The sequence below is a fragment of the Bombus fervidus genome, chromosome 17 (genome assembly GCF_041682495.2).
Source record: "Bombus fervidus isolate BK054 chromosome 17, iyBomFerv1, whole genome shotgun sequence".
In the NCBI taxonomy this organism is placed as follows: Eukaryota; Metazoa; Arthropoda; class Insecta; order Hymenoptera; family Apidae; genus Bombus; species Bombus fervidus.
This window is the reverse complement of record NC_091533.1, coordinates 6,879,815-6,898,191: the sequence shown is the minus strand read 5'-3', so window position 1 is coordinate 6,898,191 and position 18,377 is coordinate 6,879,815. Positions and strand designations below refer to the sequence as shown.

The window sequence follows — 18,377 nt, the reverse complement described above, 5'->3', positions numbered from 1 at the left end:
GCAACCAAATAGAATTCTAATACTTACGAACGAGAGTGTATATGACTTATTCTGACTAGAAAAGTGAAATTTCTGCTGGTGGTTCTGACCCGATGGCCAGCGACTGTTTTAAGTATTTTATTAAATAATAACACAATGCATCGCACAAAATTACAGTTCTTTATAAAGGAACAGTTGCAGGAGAAAGATTTCGTAACCCTTCCCTCTAGAATTTGAAATTCAAGTCTCTTTGATCATCAATCATTATACTAAATCATAGTGGTTCGTTGCTCAAAAGGCTTGTATCATTTTCAGTGAATGTGAAATGCTGTTTACTAAGATTATCGTTAGGATACTGTGGTAATCCAGATGTAAATTTTGTAAGCACGAAGGCGGAATCGATTATGTAACATGTACAGTATGGGGAATTATGGTGTGTATATCAGCTGATGGTCGACCCAAATTTTCGAATTCCAATCTCGGTATTCCGAACGGATAATTTGGTTCTGCTGCTCTGAATATTCCCACGAATACTCGAGACGTACTGTAAACAATTTTTCGCTCGAATAAACTGCATGAAACGAGTAGTTTATCGTTCAGTAAAACGATGCTCTTGTCGAGTTATTTATAAAAATTATGTATAAAAATATGCCTGATTATTATTAATATATAAATATAGAACTTTTAATATATATATGCAGTTTCTTTTATGAGTAAATTTACAACGAGTTCTGTGTACCTTTCTCATCAATGACAATGTTATAATAATAAAGCTCAAATCTTATTGAGCTGTAGAGAAAATTGTATTAATTACAATAGAAACATATGATGTTTTTGTAAAGAAGACGATACATTAAAATTAGCTCTACTTTCGATTAAAAGAAATACACTTGTCGTGTAATTAGATAATAACTTGTTATAATGCAATGAGTGAGAGAATTGAACCTTTTTCGACTATAATTGTATTAAGAAGGGTGTATTTTAATATAGACGAATGAACTTTTTAACAATAGAACGGTGACTAAATACATTTCGTGTTGTAAGCTAAATATATTAAATAATACAATTCTCGTTTTATTTCTTATGAGGAAAATGTAGAACTGACAGTAGAAGAGGTACAAAAAATAAACGTGTTTTATACATAATTCACAGGATGATACGAAAGACTATTTCATCGGAATGACGTCAAAAGTTATTCCGGGATAAGCGTAAAAGAATCTTTCAAGTAACCAGAAGAACTGACAATAGTACCTTTTGTAAAAGGTCTAGGAGACTCGTAAGGGCTATAAAATCACCCAGCTAACTGTGAGTTACCATCAACGACCCGTCTAAAACGTTTATGAACGTAATTAAGACGCCAGACGATGCTCACGTCACGCCCGGCAATTTAATCTAGTTATTTTTATCTTTTCCTTCTTTAATCACCTTTCTTTCGTTCTGGTAAATATGTCTCTGGAAAATAACCAACTGTTTCACAGCATCTTACGTGATCGAACATATTTCCAACTCGCAACGAATAATTTTAATTATTCCGATTACTTTTGTGCACTGTGTAGTTCTAATTCTAAAATTCCATAACAAAGTTCAAAGACTTTGAGATTCTAAGATCCTAAAATTCCAAAGCTGGAAATTTATACAACTCTGAGATTTCAAGACTTAAAAATTAGAAAGTTTTAAAATTCCCGAATCCCAAAATTCTAAAATTCTAACAATTTTTAAATATACTTGGTATGCGTATGATTTTTTTAAATAACACGCGAGCAATATGAGATAAAAGATCGAAAGATAGAATTTAGTACTGTACGGTATTTTAATAAAAACAAAAAATTGAATTGTTCACTTTAGAAATACAGAAATTTGCAGCAGGTGTATAAAATATAGAAAAGAAGATACGCAGAATATTTTCAGTAAAAATAGAAATAGGGAAAGGTCAAACGATCTTTGCAAATGGCACAGTACCACGCAAACGTCGATAAAATCTCAATTCTGCACCGCGTATGATGGATGATGGATAGAAACAAGACCAGTCGTGTATTGAAACAAAAGATCAATTTCCCTTTTCATGGAATTTTGATCCAATCGGGCACATGTATACTTCATGTACCGACATACTGTATTTCATACATTCATACATCAAATATTTAACATTATCAACTATTAACATATTTCCATATTAGAATTAAATTACAATATTCAGTAGCTTGGTACCTACGTACATACGTTACAACATTCTCTAAATACATCTTTAAAAAAGTGAGTATTACCAAACGATCGATTATATGAAACAGAGTATGTATTACGTGTTGGTCAGGGTCGATCTGACGATCCAGATGTCTCGAGGTTCCGATGCACTTATTCAGGTCTCTAAACTCTTCCCAACGAGCTGGGAAGACCCCCCGGTCTCTAGAACCGGTCCCGAGTCGTCCTACCTGTACCGATTTACCGATATCAACCTGTGCGTAAATACATAATGTATCGTATGGGCATGTGGTCGAACTCGACCTGCCTCTAACCTCTTCGGCACGCTTTGGGAACTCTCGTGGGAATGAACTAACTGACCGACTGAATCCAGTCATTCGAGTATGGACTTTCTTGGAATGTATGACGAGATTCCTTTGTTCAAACCCCTCTTTTTTTCCTTTTCTTTGTTTCTACCTTGTACTATTCCTTTTTTCTTTTTTCGTTTCTTTTCCTCTTCTTGTTCGGCCTTGTAGTAGACATCGCAGATGTTTACCGCATGAGTGTTGATTAATTTCTGAAACGTTACGTGGACACACGTGTCCTCTTTTTGTAAATAATTTTGTTCGATACCTTGGAATACTAGATTTAGACGCTTTACCAAAACCTTAAGACACTTAACCTTAAGATCTTTAATTGAAGCTTTATTTAATAGATAGTAGATTGTCTAACGAACCTTAAATCATTTGGTATTTCCCTGTATAAGGCGATGCGAATGAATCGATAGATTTTTTAATAAAACAACCAGAAAATAAAAACAGTGAAAATTATTGAATTTTATAGTAATTGCGTTTCATGTATAGATTTCGTAAACATAAATTCGGTTGAAGAAAACTAGAGCGAAAAATTAGACTTTCTGGAATTTTTAAGCGTCCATGTAATACCTTAGGTTGTTGTAAATTATTTCGTTTTGAAAATCGTGTCTGAAATCTTGCCAACGTTGCAGTTGGCTTGGTGGACAATTTAAGGACGCGATAGCGAGACGTGCTTTCTATTTACCCTTTATTCAAACGCTTGCTCTCATTCTGACGCTACACGTATATACTCGCTGGCAAAACTTCAAAACTATCTTCCAAAACGATACGCCTTGCATCCGGAAGCCTAAAACGGTATTAACTGCGGACGTTATCTCCTCTTAAAGAACAACAAGAGAATTAATATGTGATGACAATTTATGACTCTCGATAAATCATAAAATCAGCAAGCAACAATCCTTAAGCAAATTAAATCATATCATGTAGTAATCGATTGAAACGGTTAACCCACTTGCTGCTATTGACGCACACGATGGGTATTATTAATTGGATTGAACATTTTTTTCAGATTGTTTGACCTTTCCTTATGTCTATCTTTACTGAAAATTAAAATTAAACATTTTTAATTTAGAAATTCCAATATTTCACGTGTTCTCTTTAATTCTTGAAATTTTCGTATTTGTTTTAACTGTGTATATTTCTTATTTTGATAGAAACAAATCTCTATTATCCTTCGATCTTTATCTTTCGATTACGTAGTAAAAGGAGTAATAACAACAATTGTACTTTTATAAAACTTAGAAAATAATGTGCTTTTACTTCAGAAAAGTATGGTTAAGTATAGTCAAGTATATGGTATCGAACGCGTATCTGTATTTAATCAAATATATTACTCAAAGTATGATCTTATCGACAGACATAATATTCTTCAGAAACATTATTATGCAAACACATAGGCCAACCATAGTGATTCATACATTTTATCGCGTGCGACGTATAACACGTAATTTCCACTGACAGTGCTCGTTAATTTTTCCAAGAGAATCTTTTCAATAGAATAATCCATTCATTCGATTCCGTTCACGAATTAATTTTTGTGTTTTACGAATGCTTTGTCTCTTATTCAATCTTTTTATAAGACGTAACCTTTTATTCGATGCTATTTTTTTAAATAAATTTATCCTACCCTAATCCAGTCAACATTGCAAGAAAATATTTAAATTAAAATTCAACTGGCTCTACTTCCTATCTGATCTCCCATTTTATCTTTGTTATCCAAGTATGCGTATGACATCTTTTCTTATTAATTAGGAAAATTTTTATCTAAATATGTTTATGAAATTCTTTCGCCTTATGTGAGAAACTTTTTTAATACAAGAATTGTGACTTGAAGACGTATGTACGCATTCATAGGGAGAAGTTTTTATTTCGCCGCATTCATTTTCTAGATAGATACGAATGTTAGATTCGTTGTACGTTTCCCATGAAACGACTTGGAGCAACTTCCTGTTGAAAAGAGAGAAGCAGATGTGGCCTTCATAAAGCCCTTTTATTGTGTTCCTCAATTCTATTTAACATAAGAATCGCCTCGAACGCTTTATACTGAATACTCTGTGATGGATTTGCTCGATCTGAAAATTATTATACGTTTTATTACAACATATGTTTTGTCGTCAGAAAGATAGAAATAGGAAAATTCTGATACTCCATTTATTTAAAAAAGAAAAAAAAGGCAGAATTATTGCTGAACTTCTTTGAACTTTCCCTGAATAATTAAAGAATTAATGTTATACAACTGATTGCTATAAAATATTATAGAACTATAAAAAATCTTATAAAAATTCATTCATTGCTAATTTTATGGATTATAGTAATTACTAGATAGTAATTTCGTTATTAGAGTTTCTTAACGACGAAAGAATGCAATCTCTACGAGAGGTATCGCTTTCACCTGTACGTATAATCTCTGTCACTTCCGGAATTGTGTGCATTCTTGTCGTAAGTGGTGCGTTTACGTGCAGAATTAAATTTCAGTTATCATTCTTAGCTTCAAGAACGATGCTATCTAACGTTATTAAACTAGATCGTGAATAACGGTGCGAACACGTTGCAATAAGGTGATCGTGTCTCTATAACGTTGCATCTTATGCAACTCGTTTGGATTTCAAAATACTCTTCCTAGCGGTTTCATAGCGATTGTCCTTAATATTATATATCGTGTCGTATAAAACATATACTTTAATCTTTAAAGAAGATACTCCATTTATTTTTCACTTGTAATATTAAAAATTAGAATTATCATTAAGAGATAAATATTTTGATATTATATCTTTTTTTTATACGAATTAATTAGATTTAAAGAAGCGTGATCGTCATAAACTGTAAATGTAACAAATGCATGAAAAGGGAGAATAGATTTATTTTGTTTATAAAGTAAAAGTAGAATTGCTTTTTAGCTTGTACGTTGTCAGGCATTTCCTCGTGTCACGAAGGTAGCTAAACTACCGTTTTATTGAATCGTCAACGCCTACTTGCTTAAAGCTGTCGATATTGCGTACGTCAGAAGTCGTGTAATAAAGGACTTTTATTTTAAGAGAACACGAAATAACTAATGGAAATTATTAAACGAACAACTCCTTATTCCCTTCATTTTACAAATGTTACACTATCAATATTGCCAATACTGTCATTCATTTACTTTCGCTACGTTGTTTTCAAATATCCCTTTATTCACCGATCAATGTACATTTTGAGAATTATTGAATATATAGTTGTATTTAAATCTACTGCGCGTTTCGAATTTCTATGCTTTTACTTCTATTTTAAGAAACAAAAAGACTTTAAGAAAATTTGTTAAGAATAAAGAGTCGCATGATTGAATTTAAAATCGTCCAAAGAACACAACAAGGTTAAAAGATCTTGCATTCTCTCGTGTAAAAGCGTATCCCTTAAAAACTAAACTTAAAATTACATACGCACAAAATCTATTTTAATTTCAGAGTTCTAAACCCACAATAACGTGAGTTTATGCACTGGGCGAGATGTAATATTCATCTAAAAACGTTTCCCTCGGTACTCGCACGGCCCTTTCACAGTCAGAAAAATCATCTTCTTTTTTCTCGTCACCCCGTCGTTAAATCCAGCGTTTTCGTGTCACTGTAAGGGAAAAAAGAAGAAACCCTCGACTGACTATCTTTGAACATCTCTATGTATAATACGCGACAAAACCAACGCTACGCGACGCGATAGTATTTATAGAGATTGGAACAATGTACACGTCCACGTTATTAATAGCATCGAGTTTCTTCCTTTATCCTGTTAATTGTTCGCAAAGAAAAAAAAACATAATTTACGGCTATTTTGCGTCGTTTTCGATGCGTGTAATTGCGAATCATCCCGTTCGAGTACTTTTGACGGGAATTTAGGATACAAAATTAGTCAGAACTAAAATTACATACATTTTGATCGTCAAAAAAGGAGAATATTTTATGGGAAATTAATAAAATATAATTTTAAAATAAAATTCTGAATTAGAATGAATCGACAACCCTAAGACCAATCGGTTGGACGAGGATTCCCCAAACTTTTATGACACGAGACCCATTTTTGAGAACGATGGAGTTTGGCGACCCATTCGAATATTACACGAAATGTAGGTAATTGTGAAGATTTGATTGATCAGCAATTTAAAATTGATTTGATATTACGAGCGGAGAAGCACTAGACAGAGATAGTAATTCGTCTTTGAATTGTTTATCCGACGATTCTCTATGAGTAAAACTCTTCTAACGAACATGTAAACTACCTTCACATTTTAATATTTAACGCAACCCATCCAAAATCATCTTCGCCAGTAGCTCACGAATCTATTGATTAGATCAACTGGTACGTTCGTTTAATTCTTTAATCTACAAGCTCGCTATATTCAATTCGGCAAAGAATACTCAAGGAAGAAAAGAAAGAATGAGAGAGAACTAGGAATGGACGTAACGCCGCGTGCAATATTAACATCGACGTTTATACAGTGCACCGAGACGATGAGCGCGCGAGCGCGTAATTTACACTCGTCATTCAGACGGAGTACATCCTCATTAAGCCGATCAGACTGAGTTTGCATGCATTACCTATATGAAGATCGCGGGACGTTTCAGAAGGAGACTGCGCTCGAAACTGGCGAGTGCTCAATCAGGAAGCCACACGGTCAACTTCCGCGAAACACCGAACGCCGAAAAATAAATTATACATACGATGGAATTACCCGCCGTATTTGGAGCGGGAAACATCCCGTTGCCCCGTTCTTTTTCCGCGGCTTTGCTGCGTAACAGTTAGATCATAGTTTCTGTTCCATTTGGCGGAACCGAAGTACCATTGTTCAGATATCATGTGAATGCCATTTTAATAGTAGAGACATACACAGATTTATGAAAATATTCGAATACTTCTACCTAGATACCACTTGTGACTGTATATTTTGTGTCTTATATGAAATAGCTTGGAATTTCATTATATAGCACTATAATGACGTTTATCATGATTGTATCGGTCAAGTTTAAAACGAATCCAAAAATATATATAGAAATCACAAGATATTTAGTATAAGTATATATATATATATGCATTTTTAGATTGGTTTCATGTTAAAATGGTTCCTTCGATGGTCTGAAAACGCGCTATATTTATATTTATCTTTAGTATTTTCTTAATCTTAATAATAAATTTACACGGATGTATATTATTGTATCTTGCATCTAGAGCCGTTGCACAAACGATTTTCACACTCGTACCTTCACCACCCTGTGAACGTGTAGTAAAGCTACAAAGTGTCTCATAACAACCGTTTCTTTTATGAGATTTACTTAGAGTCGGGGAGGAGTTGTTCTTGTCGTAGAGAAAACGAAGCCTGGTGTGTAGTTCCGTGGTTCGGTTTTTCTTTTTAGAGAGCATTTCAGAATTACAGGATTCTCTACTTGTGTCGAGGATGTATTTGACATCCAATTACATACCTCTTAGAAAGCTGAAATTTTTGAAGTTTATAGTAAGAACGAGGAATTACTAGCTTATTACATAAAATTTTATACAAACACTTCGACTATTATCCACTATTACGATACATCATAATCCATGTCATGTACTCTCAGGCAAAAACGAGTCAATAAATCAGTGTAATATATAATTTAAATAAATTAATTCTTATGTCTTTCCAAAGATGAAGCGCATACAATCTTGCAAGTTGATCAAATTTTATAGCGCGTAAACGTGTCCTCGTGCAATAAAAATCTACGAACCCAAGTTCCTTTCGCGAATGACGATCATTACTGGAGCTTCACACGATGTCGTAAAATGTCCAACACACAGAGTTCGGGCTCTTCTTCTTCTTCTTCGTCTGTGAGAGTTCGTTAACCGTGGACATAGTACGAATCCGTGCATGTAAAGTGCAGAGGTACATAAGCGGTTCTCCTACCATGTGCAATATAATCATCGTCAGATTTATAACAGGATTGAACACAAATAGGGCCTCTCGAACCATCAAGCTACGGCAGTCGAGGAAGCCATCCCCCTTTGTACGCTCTATTGGTAACTTAATCAATAGAGACAAGAAACGTAGTACGCTTTTTCCTTATACGACGACCCCACTTACAAATTAAAAAGGTGCCAATTGCTAGATTACTAAATGACAAGAATAAATAGCGAAGGAGTAACAAATTCTCTTCTTCCTTTTTGGGGGGAATTTTCCTATTAGATTTACCGAATTTTCGATACTGCTATACGTTATAATTAAAAAAGAAAAAATAGTTTGTTATAGATACTTACAAAGTTACTCGTAAATTAACCAAGTGCCAATTACTAGTGGCAAAAATTATATATCGATAGATCCTTAAAGTTGTGTATCGGATTTACTAAAATTATTGGACTAATTATAATTATAATTTATTATAATTATATTAATATATATTATAATAGAAATATTATAAGAAAAGTGTACTATTACTAACATTTCAAAACATTTCCACTAATCTTACATTAGGAAACAAGAGAAGTATCTATACAAATGTATATAATACAAATGTACAAATCAGTACGTATATAAAATACGAAAATTTCATAATAATATTTTCCTTCAAAATAGAGAAAAACTCTATCTATCAACATCGTGCTACGAAATAGGAAAGAGCGTATTATTTCTACTGAACAAAACCGGTAAAACCATTTATCTCAATTTTAACAACACGAGCTATTTCGCTGACGAAGATAATTCCCGAATTCGAAGAAAGCGTGCGCCTTCAGCTTACATAACAGTTAGCGAAATGCAACCGAAGCTTAATCAAACTGGACTAACACGCACGTGCTATGGATGCTATAATGCCGGCAATGTTGGTCAGGTTATCCGAAGCCAACTAAATTCGTTACCATAAGCAGTTAGAAAGCTTGTTTCACTCAAAGGTTATTTTCCGTTTTTTCTTTTACGTTCAAATCTACTCCGTCTTATCTATCGTAATAAATCGCTGTGCTGATAATAATTTAAGCATCATAATATGATCACACGTGTTGCTCTACGACTCACTATTTTTCTCTCATTTACGAACATGTAACAAAAAAATGTTTTGAACCGTCGACGTGTCGAGTGTGCCACAAATGACGACAAAAAAATGTCCGAAAACACTTTGTTTTCATAGCGAAACCAGGCTCACCTTAGGCAACATAAATAGGACCATACGTTGTACTTTTTTATGAAATTGGATTTACGACAAATTCCAAAAGCATATTGCACGATATTTTTACCAACCTGATATTACGTTTAATACTAGGTAGGTAATGGAAATAATATTTCATTCGTTGATACATTTCAGAATATTACATACAGGTCAGAAAGAGAGAATTACTGCAACGTGTAGTGTTATACGCCCAGACACTCTAATAACAGCAAGTCATTCAAACTTCTGCAAAAGAGCAAAATGTTGTACTATGAAAGGCGATATGAAATTTGAACAATTTGCAAGTGTACTTACATTATAAACCTGGTATCGAGTTCATATTATAAAATAAAATATTATATAATATGCTTTTTTAATTTGCCGTTAAGTTTCCTACACTTTCATGAAGAAATACAACATATGGTCCTATTTATGTTACACAAGCTGACCTTGCTTTCGTTCTGAAAATAAAGTATTTTCGGGATTCTTTTTATCGTCATTTGCGGTACACTCGACGCTATTAAAGTACTGTTCAAAACACTTTTTATTACATCGCAGCAAATGACAGAAAAATAGTGAATCGCGTTATACGGAACGCTTTTGTGTATGTACATAGATCATTACAAAAAGTTAATCGTTTCACAATAATGATATCAACCATGAAATATCTATAAATATATAACTTTAAGAAAATTATATTTGCATCAGTGTATGTTTAATGAATCTATCAGATAAATTTTCAAGAATCTTTTACTGTTTGATATTTGCCATTAGTAATCGATGATGGTAGTTGATTTGTGCGATTAGATGGCATTAGGTGGAATTTTTATTAATATAACACAAATTTTAAACAATCGAAATACAAAAATTTATTACATAATTCATTTATTTCCTATATACATACTTTTCATATAAACTATTCTTGTAATAAAGATTTATATTTTCCAATGATCTTTGACTACATGGATATTAAAGTTTGTTTTTATGCCTTATAACATAAAGCTTCGTGATCAAACGATAGCCAACATGAATAACAAATATCAAGTCTACATGATTCAACAAAAGTTACGTTTATTTAAACAGTTAATTCAGCTTGCTTTACGACCTATTGTAAAGTACGATATATACTGCTATTAATAGTAATCATTGATCAAAGTTCACTATTCTCTTCTTAATTATCTCCTTATGTAAATATGATCATGTTTCTTAATTTGATAGTCTGTATATTCTCTGATCCGTAAAATTAATTGTCAAATTAAGACATTAAAACACTGTTATTAGTTATTTTAAATATGATATGTATCTATTTTTATCATTTTCAAAAGATCATAAATTCAATTTATATCATTCATAATTGCTTGGAAAAAATTAACCATCCTTGACCGATTTGCGATATAGAGGACGCATATAACGCCGTGGGGCTAATTAGCAGTGTAAGCAAATAAATTTTTACGATGAAGGAGTGGTAGTTACGCAGGCTCTCTTCTGTTCTTAATCGATTAGCGGTTAAAGCGTGCGCCAGACCTTCGGCCATAGCAATGTTGGTTTCGCGCGTGTAACACTAGGGACTCATCGATTCGTCATTTTATTGCTTTGGATCAATTGCGCAGATTGAAGAATCATGTGTCATTTGAAATTCAACATTCGATTTAATCCAATGAGTTGTACGTTGTAAGTTTTTATAGGAAGTTATTTTCTTCCAACTTGATCTTGTTGCTACATTTCGATTCCTTTTTCTACCTCAATTCTTTTTGGTTAAGAAATTTCGCAACTATTTGTAGAAGAATGTACTTTATCCTTTTACTAAAAATATTTGCTTCTTCTAAAATTAACGATTTTGTTTCCTTTTTTTTTTTTTTATATATATATTTGGAACTTAATTTCTTGAAATCAGGCGTCAATAAAAATTACAAAGTATTACACTGAATAGATGAATCTTGATGTAGTGATTATATTTTAGAAGTTTGAAAAATTTTAACTTCAATAAGAATTATTCATGAAGATATTTGAATAAAAGACAGTAAATATTGCAGCATGTAAAAAAGGGTTACTCAACCGCATTAACACTTCCATTAGCATCGTAATTATCACTCGTAGTGATAAATGGGTCGAACAGTAGTTTTCAAGTTTCAAACGCGTATGATTAACGACATATTTTCAACTTTACTTTTACTGTGAATAACGTGTACGTATATGAACACAATTCCACCATTATCGGAGACATATTTTGATATAAAGAATTAAAAAATGGAGAAATAGGAAGTATCTTGAAATCTTCCGAATGTCATCGCCTAAAAAAAGAATTTCTTTCCATCTACCTTATCTTGCCAGGAAAAAAAGCACAAAACTTTTATCTCTCCCCGTTTTTTTCTCCGCAAGTACGAATATCAATCTACGGCAGCCTGATAAGACCACTCACTTTGCTCCATAAATTTTTAAACACCTCGCGTGTGACTCAGTAAGTCCACAATCATTCTTCCGCATACGCACAGACTTATACAGGTATTCAACTTTTAACGCTTATTATATGTTTAAGATTCATGCTGTATACTAAATTTTTGCTAACTATACATTTGTAGAATATCTTTTGTAATTTTTATAATTTGCATATACATATCGAAATTTGTTTCAATCTAGCTGACATTCGGATGTTTCCAAAACGCTAGAAAATTGTATCTTCCGCATAACCCGCATTTGAGATATATGAACTTACAAATTGAAGCGAGCAATACAAGGAATTAGCTAAATTGACTGCCCGGTACTGACCGAAGTGTTTCAGAAACGTTGAAAAACTGCGTATTAGCATTATGATTATGAGAAATTTCCTTTTTGTGTCTCTGCGGTGTACATCGAGAAACGTTAATGTTGGCGATATGAATGTTCATATCTCGATAACAGATGGTGCGAAAGACACGAATTGGAAACGTGTTTTGGAAACGTCTCAATATCAGCTACCAAGAGCACGTAATAAAAATACAGTTTCCCGTTAAAAAATTTTAATATGAACTTCACAGTATATTTCAAAAATTGACAAGGGTACAGTATATGTACCGTCGATTTCATGCAATCTTTGTCTGAAACATTTTTTCGTATCATTCGTATTTTTCCATGTGTTTGAGCATTCTCGATTAAACATGACTGTATATATGTATATATATATTTATTTATACTGTATACCTATTTATCTATCTATATATATATACATACGATATATAATTGTATATTAAATGCACGCAAGATATAATGTTATAATTCTGTGTTATACATACAATGTTAAATCTATGGTAAATGTCCAAATATTAGGTTGTCCGAAAAGTTTCTTTCGTTTTATAAGAAAATAGTAGATGCACAACATTATTTGTTCTATATTATTTTATAGAATTATGTGTAATCCATTTTGTTCTATCGGAACAAATGTATTAACAGGAATATAAAACAAACAATGTTACGCACCCATTATTTTCTTATAAAACGAAAAAAAACTTTTCCTACCTACCTAATATTTATCAGTATATGTGATTACCTCCAACCTAATATTTTTAGTGAATCGCAATATATATTTCACGAAACTAAGCTCAAAGTTATTAACGTAAAATCTTTTAAAAACATATGAATTTGCTGGTAGCTAGATGTGATTAAATCGTAGAATACAGTATGAGGTGTTAGCTATTATTATCGTTTCGACTAATTGCATGTCCTTTCTGGCGAACATATAACACAACATCGCGTCGTGTGCGTATTGCTTTTTCCACTCTCGTTGAGCCTCGGAGGTAGTCGAGTTCTGGAGAGAGAAACGTCGTCGGTTCAGTCAGTCGAGTCAGTTTACTTTGAACCGTCGCGTCGTACAGTGTGGATTTCCTTCGCGTTCTCTCAGTCGACGCGTTATTTATAAACATTGCGTCCGATTCATCAGGCTTTCTCAAACCGACCGAAAGTATGCGGTGATTTCAGTGGCGCATTTCAGTGGCGCGTTTCAATGATATCGAACCGGTGCCGTAATTCCGTACTGTTGGTGTGATTTAAGAAAATTGTTCCGTTTCACGAGGATCGTTGCTCAACCATGCCATCCAGACGAGGTAAAAATCCTCTCTGTTGTATACTTACTACCGTCTTCTTGTGTATGAATGTATGTACATACTTTGCTGCGCGTGCGACGAACTATCGTGACGAATGGAAACGTGCAGGATTTAATTAGCGTGTCGTTTATGGGCATATAGGGTGTTCCAAGCATAGAATTAATTATTTTAACAGTGTTTTTATACTTGATAAAGTGAATATTTGAAAGTTGTATACTTACTATCGTCTTGTTGATGAATGGAAACGCATAAGATTTAATTGGAAAATTCTTTGAGGGTATAAATATATATAGGGTGATCTAAAAATCAATTCCCCGATTTTTCAGATACTTCCGACTAAAGAATGTTTTGAACAAAACTTAATCAACTTTCAATCGACTGCAATATAAAGAACTTTTTAATATTGCAACTTTATAGTCGATCGAAAGTTGATTAACTTTTGTTCAAAACGTTCTTTTGTCTATCGATCGGAAGTGTTTGAAAAATCGTACTAATTTTTAGACCATCCTGTGTATATAGGGGAGTCCAAATATAGAATTAGTTAGTCTGAGGATGTATTTATACTTGATGAATTGAATGTTTAAAAGTCGTATTCTTACCATCATTTTTTCATACGCTGTTGCATCTGCGACTTTTGATTTGTGGATGTAAAAGGCACAACCGAATAACACGCGAAAGCGGACACAACGTGATTTCTTACGAAAAAATAAGAAAATAATAAAGAATAAAGTTTCTTATTTTTGGTTTAGTTTTCGAGAAAATCGAGTTTGAAAATTCATCAAGCGTACTTGATCATAGCTAATTGCTATGATATGGATATGAGTAAACAATCAATAGGATGTTATTCTGGAAAAGAAATAGAAGGAATAGAAAGGAAAATAAGTAAAACATATGAAATACAATTTTTTCGTTTAACGCTTTATTTTCAAGAAAATAGAGTTCGAACATGTTTATATTCGACTTATTTCCACACGTATAGCGACCTCCTATCGATTATTTAATCCTCTGTAATCTGTAATTAGCCATGTTCAGCTATACTTGATAAATTTTCAAAATCGATTTTCTCGTAAACTAACCCGAGAATGAAAAAGTTTTATTCTATATTTCTTTCTTATTTTCCTACAAGGAATCATGTTCTGCACGCTGTTACATGTTATTCGGCCGCATCCTGTATAAGGTGTTGCAACATAAAATTAATTACAGCGATGTACATATTTATATTATGATAAATTTATCGAGCTATTCACACGACAGAACAAACACGAACGTAGAAATGCGGAGCATGGCTGTAAAGTGTGCGCACACGGAATGTTCCAAGTATTTACGTATAGGGGAGTGAATCAAGGATACGCTTCGATAACTGGATGTATTGTTATGTGCGCAACATCCTCGCTTATATAGGGTGTTCCAGTAATCCTGGTATAATAGGTAAGGGGATGATACTTAGTTAAAAAAGAAATATGTCGAAAATGTAGAATAAAATTTGTTCGTAAGATGCTTCATTTTCGAGAAAATGGAATTTGAAAATTAATCAAGTACGTGCTTCAGCCCTAGCGATGTTTCTTTACATTTGTATTCGTTTGTAAATGAATTAATATGGAATACGCATACCATGCGTTGCTGAAGGATAATGACGCGTATCAATTCTTCGAAAGCTTGATTTTAAATTCCGGATTATGTTCACGCGAGCGAAAATAAAATAGAAAAAGGGGAAATTACACAGTAAGCATGAGGTAGACGCGTCCAGAGACTGCATTTCCTCTGCGAAGGATACAGTTAATTTCGAATGTAGCCTAGTAGAGGAGCATGGCTAGCGGTTTACCATAATTCAACGAGAAAAAAAAAAAAACACAGACTCGGATATGCTCCCGGCTTATTTAAAATGCTACCTCCGTAATGGTTGTCGGTCGGTTAGCTTCGTTTTAGAAAGATATTAATTATAGTGCTAATTATTGTAACCGCGTGCAATGCTTATTCGTTATTGTATTTAATCGTGGAAATACGATATTCCATTGGATAATAGAAAAAATTGCGATTCCTCTGTGTTTAAGAAAGCACAAAATAAAATTCAAATGTTTATCATTTACAATAAAATCATATATCATACTATTGTCTATAATAATTGTAATAGATTACATTAATTATTAAATTAATTAACATGGAATATTTTTAATATGTACTAGCTTATGTGAAATAATTATAAAAAGAAGCTATCGTCAATCAATCGTAAAACAAATATTCCATTGTATCGTCATGCATCAAACACGTTAAAAGGTACTGTAAAAATAGTGCAAACAACACAAGGCAGCTTAATATTCATAGATTTTAACAATTCTTTACAAATTAATATCGTAAGAACAAAATTAATCTAAAACTAAAGCGAAAAAGTTAAAGATGTAATTCAAGAATAAAAGTCATTAGATTTCATAAATTCTATAATTAAGTTTAACTTAAAATCGTCCTTATTCGAATAATTCGCATTAATGAAAAGAGAAACGTAGTGTATAGAAGGTGAAGAGTGGTAAACAGCCAATTATCCAGGTTTTTTGAAATACCTCAAAGTTGCTCGAGTGACAAACACACCGCATATAAGTTGGTAATTTGAGGAAGTTGTAAAGGGACGAGAAGCTTGGCACGATGAATGCTGCAACACGTTAACCTCCCTCTTTCGTTATTTTCGTATGTTATTACGTGTGCAGACGCGTATTACAGATGCGCTTCGTTACACAGTCGCGCACGCTTGCTCTTCGAATATTCTCCCTTATGCATCTCTTCCTCCTTCTCTCCTCCTTCTCTTTCTTCTTTTCCTTTTTTCTTTTTATCGCGAATGCAAGCATCCTTTTAGTTTTATATTAAAGACGGTTTTGATTTAATCAAAATCTGAAAAGTATGAGAGATCGTTAGTTCAAGTAGTACCGAATAATTGTCTAATCAATAGTACGTGAAATTCAGTTGATTAAATTTTCTAGAATTTAGCAGTAGAACTATCAAAGCGATCGGAACGAGCAATTTGTAATTTTTCATAGGCATTTTATAGATTTAGAACATCGGCGTTTAATTTTCTGTAGAAATGTTAGAGATATAGATTACCAGTTTCTAGAGTTTATCAATCTCTGTTTTTCCATAGAAAGGAGATCGTATGTTTCTTTCTAAAATTGTTTGTGAATTATATCGGCCAAGTTCGATTCAGATCGACATTAGCGTTAATCAAGCTGTCACGATGCCCTAATACTGATTATTAACCTTGGCTTTTCTCGACTACGAGCTAATTCGATCATCGCTCATGGAATAATCGCTCCCCCTGTACTAGGGATCTGACCCTGTGTATAGGCAGGGTGATGTTAATTACCGATATCTACAGTAACTTTAACAAGCAAAACATAAAAACATAGCCTCCAAACGATTCGACAAACGAATAGAACAGTACCCGTGGTTTCAAAAGAATTTTCAAATTTTTCTGCGTTATCACAATTTCGGTTGCAAGCGAAGTTGTAAACTTTCGTGGCTGACTGATTCACGTAGATTTCGTCGGAGCACCGGTTAAAATGAGATCTCAGCGACGAGGCAACTTGATTGCCTGGAGATGAAACATGGCACTGAAATTTGTCGGAATCTTTACGCCCCGAATATTTCAAGTCTTTTCCTGTGTCACTCCACTCGCTATTCTCATCCATTTTCCAAGCTTTTGTTGGAATTTCAGTTACCCGAAATTTACTTACTACTCGCGATGAAAAGAATTCGGAAAACAAGAAGTGGCTTGACAGAAGATTGGTATAATAAGACATCGAGCTTTATGAAAAATATTATAATATTCTCATTTAACTCGATAAATTCATATTTACTACTCCGATTCTGGGTTATGATACTCTTCACTCCGCGAGCAAGATTTATTTAGTATTATGTTGTTATTAGTCAAGCGAATTTCAACAAGAGCCACGCACGTTATTTCATCGACAAAGTCATAAGCTTTGAAATAATACGTTATTAATGATAAAGAAAAAGAAAGAAGCAATAATTATCTTTACAACAATATCCTTCTTCAAACTTCAATGAACTTTAGAGTTCCATTGTAGTGATGCAACTGAGATATATCACTTTTGATGTAAATCAACAAGAGCAAACATAACGGTATAAGTGTCTTCGTGTTAGAATTTTTATTAGCCGGAAACTTATTTAATACTTAATACGATGAAAGGAATTTGGAAAACAGGAAATGGCTTGGAAGAAGAAGGAGAAAAAGAGAGAGGGATAATTGTAATAATCATGGCTTCTCTATTCAGCCTCTTGGCCAGCAACTCGTGATTTGTCATACTACGGTGCTTCGGGTAATTAAAGGATCGACTAATTAGATGATCTTATCCTTAGTAGTTCTGTGTCTCGTTTAAGCTTTTGAGGTCTTTCCAAAGATTACTCGAAAGTAATTCTACGATTGTTTTAGTTGTGTTCAGTTGAACTTCTATAATATGGTTTGCATCAGATAAAGAATTAAATAAAATTTCCTATAATTACTCTCATTGCAAGTTGCATGAATAAAGCTGAAAAGAATAGACAACGATTGTAAACGAAGACAGAAATTGGCATAGCTATACAAAGTTGCATACATCCTTCAATTCAAGAGGCTGTCTTCCCGAACAAAA

At 33.2% G+C, this 18,377-nt stretch overlaps 2 protein-coding genes across 6 annotated transcripts in view; one reads left to right on the top strand and one right to left on the bottom strand.

Moving 5' to 3' along the window:
* Positions 1-18,377, bottom strand: part of LOC139996284 (uncharacterized) — a 105,405-nt gene that overhangs the window by 59,744 nt on the left and 27,284 nt on the right. The window lies entirely within an intron of this gene.
* Positions 1-18,377, top strand: part of Synd (protein kinase C and casein kinase substrate in neurons protein Synd) — a 58,573-nt gene that overhangs the window by 17,544 nt on the left and 22,652 nt on the right. Inside the window, exon 1 of one of the 5 annotated variants that reach the window (XM_072020579.1) lies at positions 13,442-13,740. The exons of the other annotated variants lie outside the window; for them this stretch is intronic. The gene's annotated coding sequence lies outside the window, so the exon portion shown is untranslated. Of the gene's footprint in view, positions 1-13,441; positions 13,741-18,377 lie in introns of those variants that run through there. 5 annotated transcript variants of the gene reach the window in all.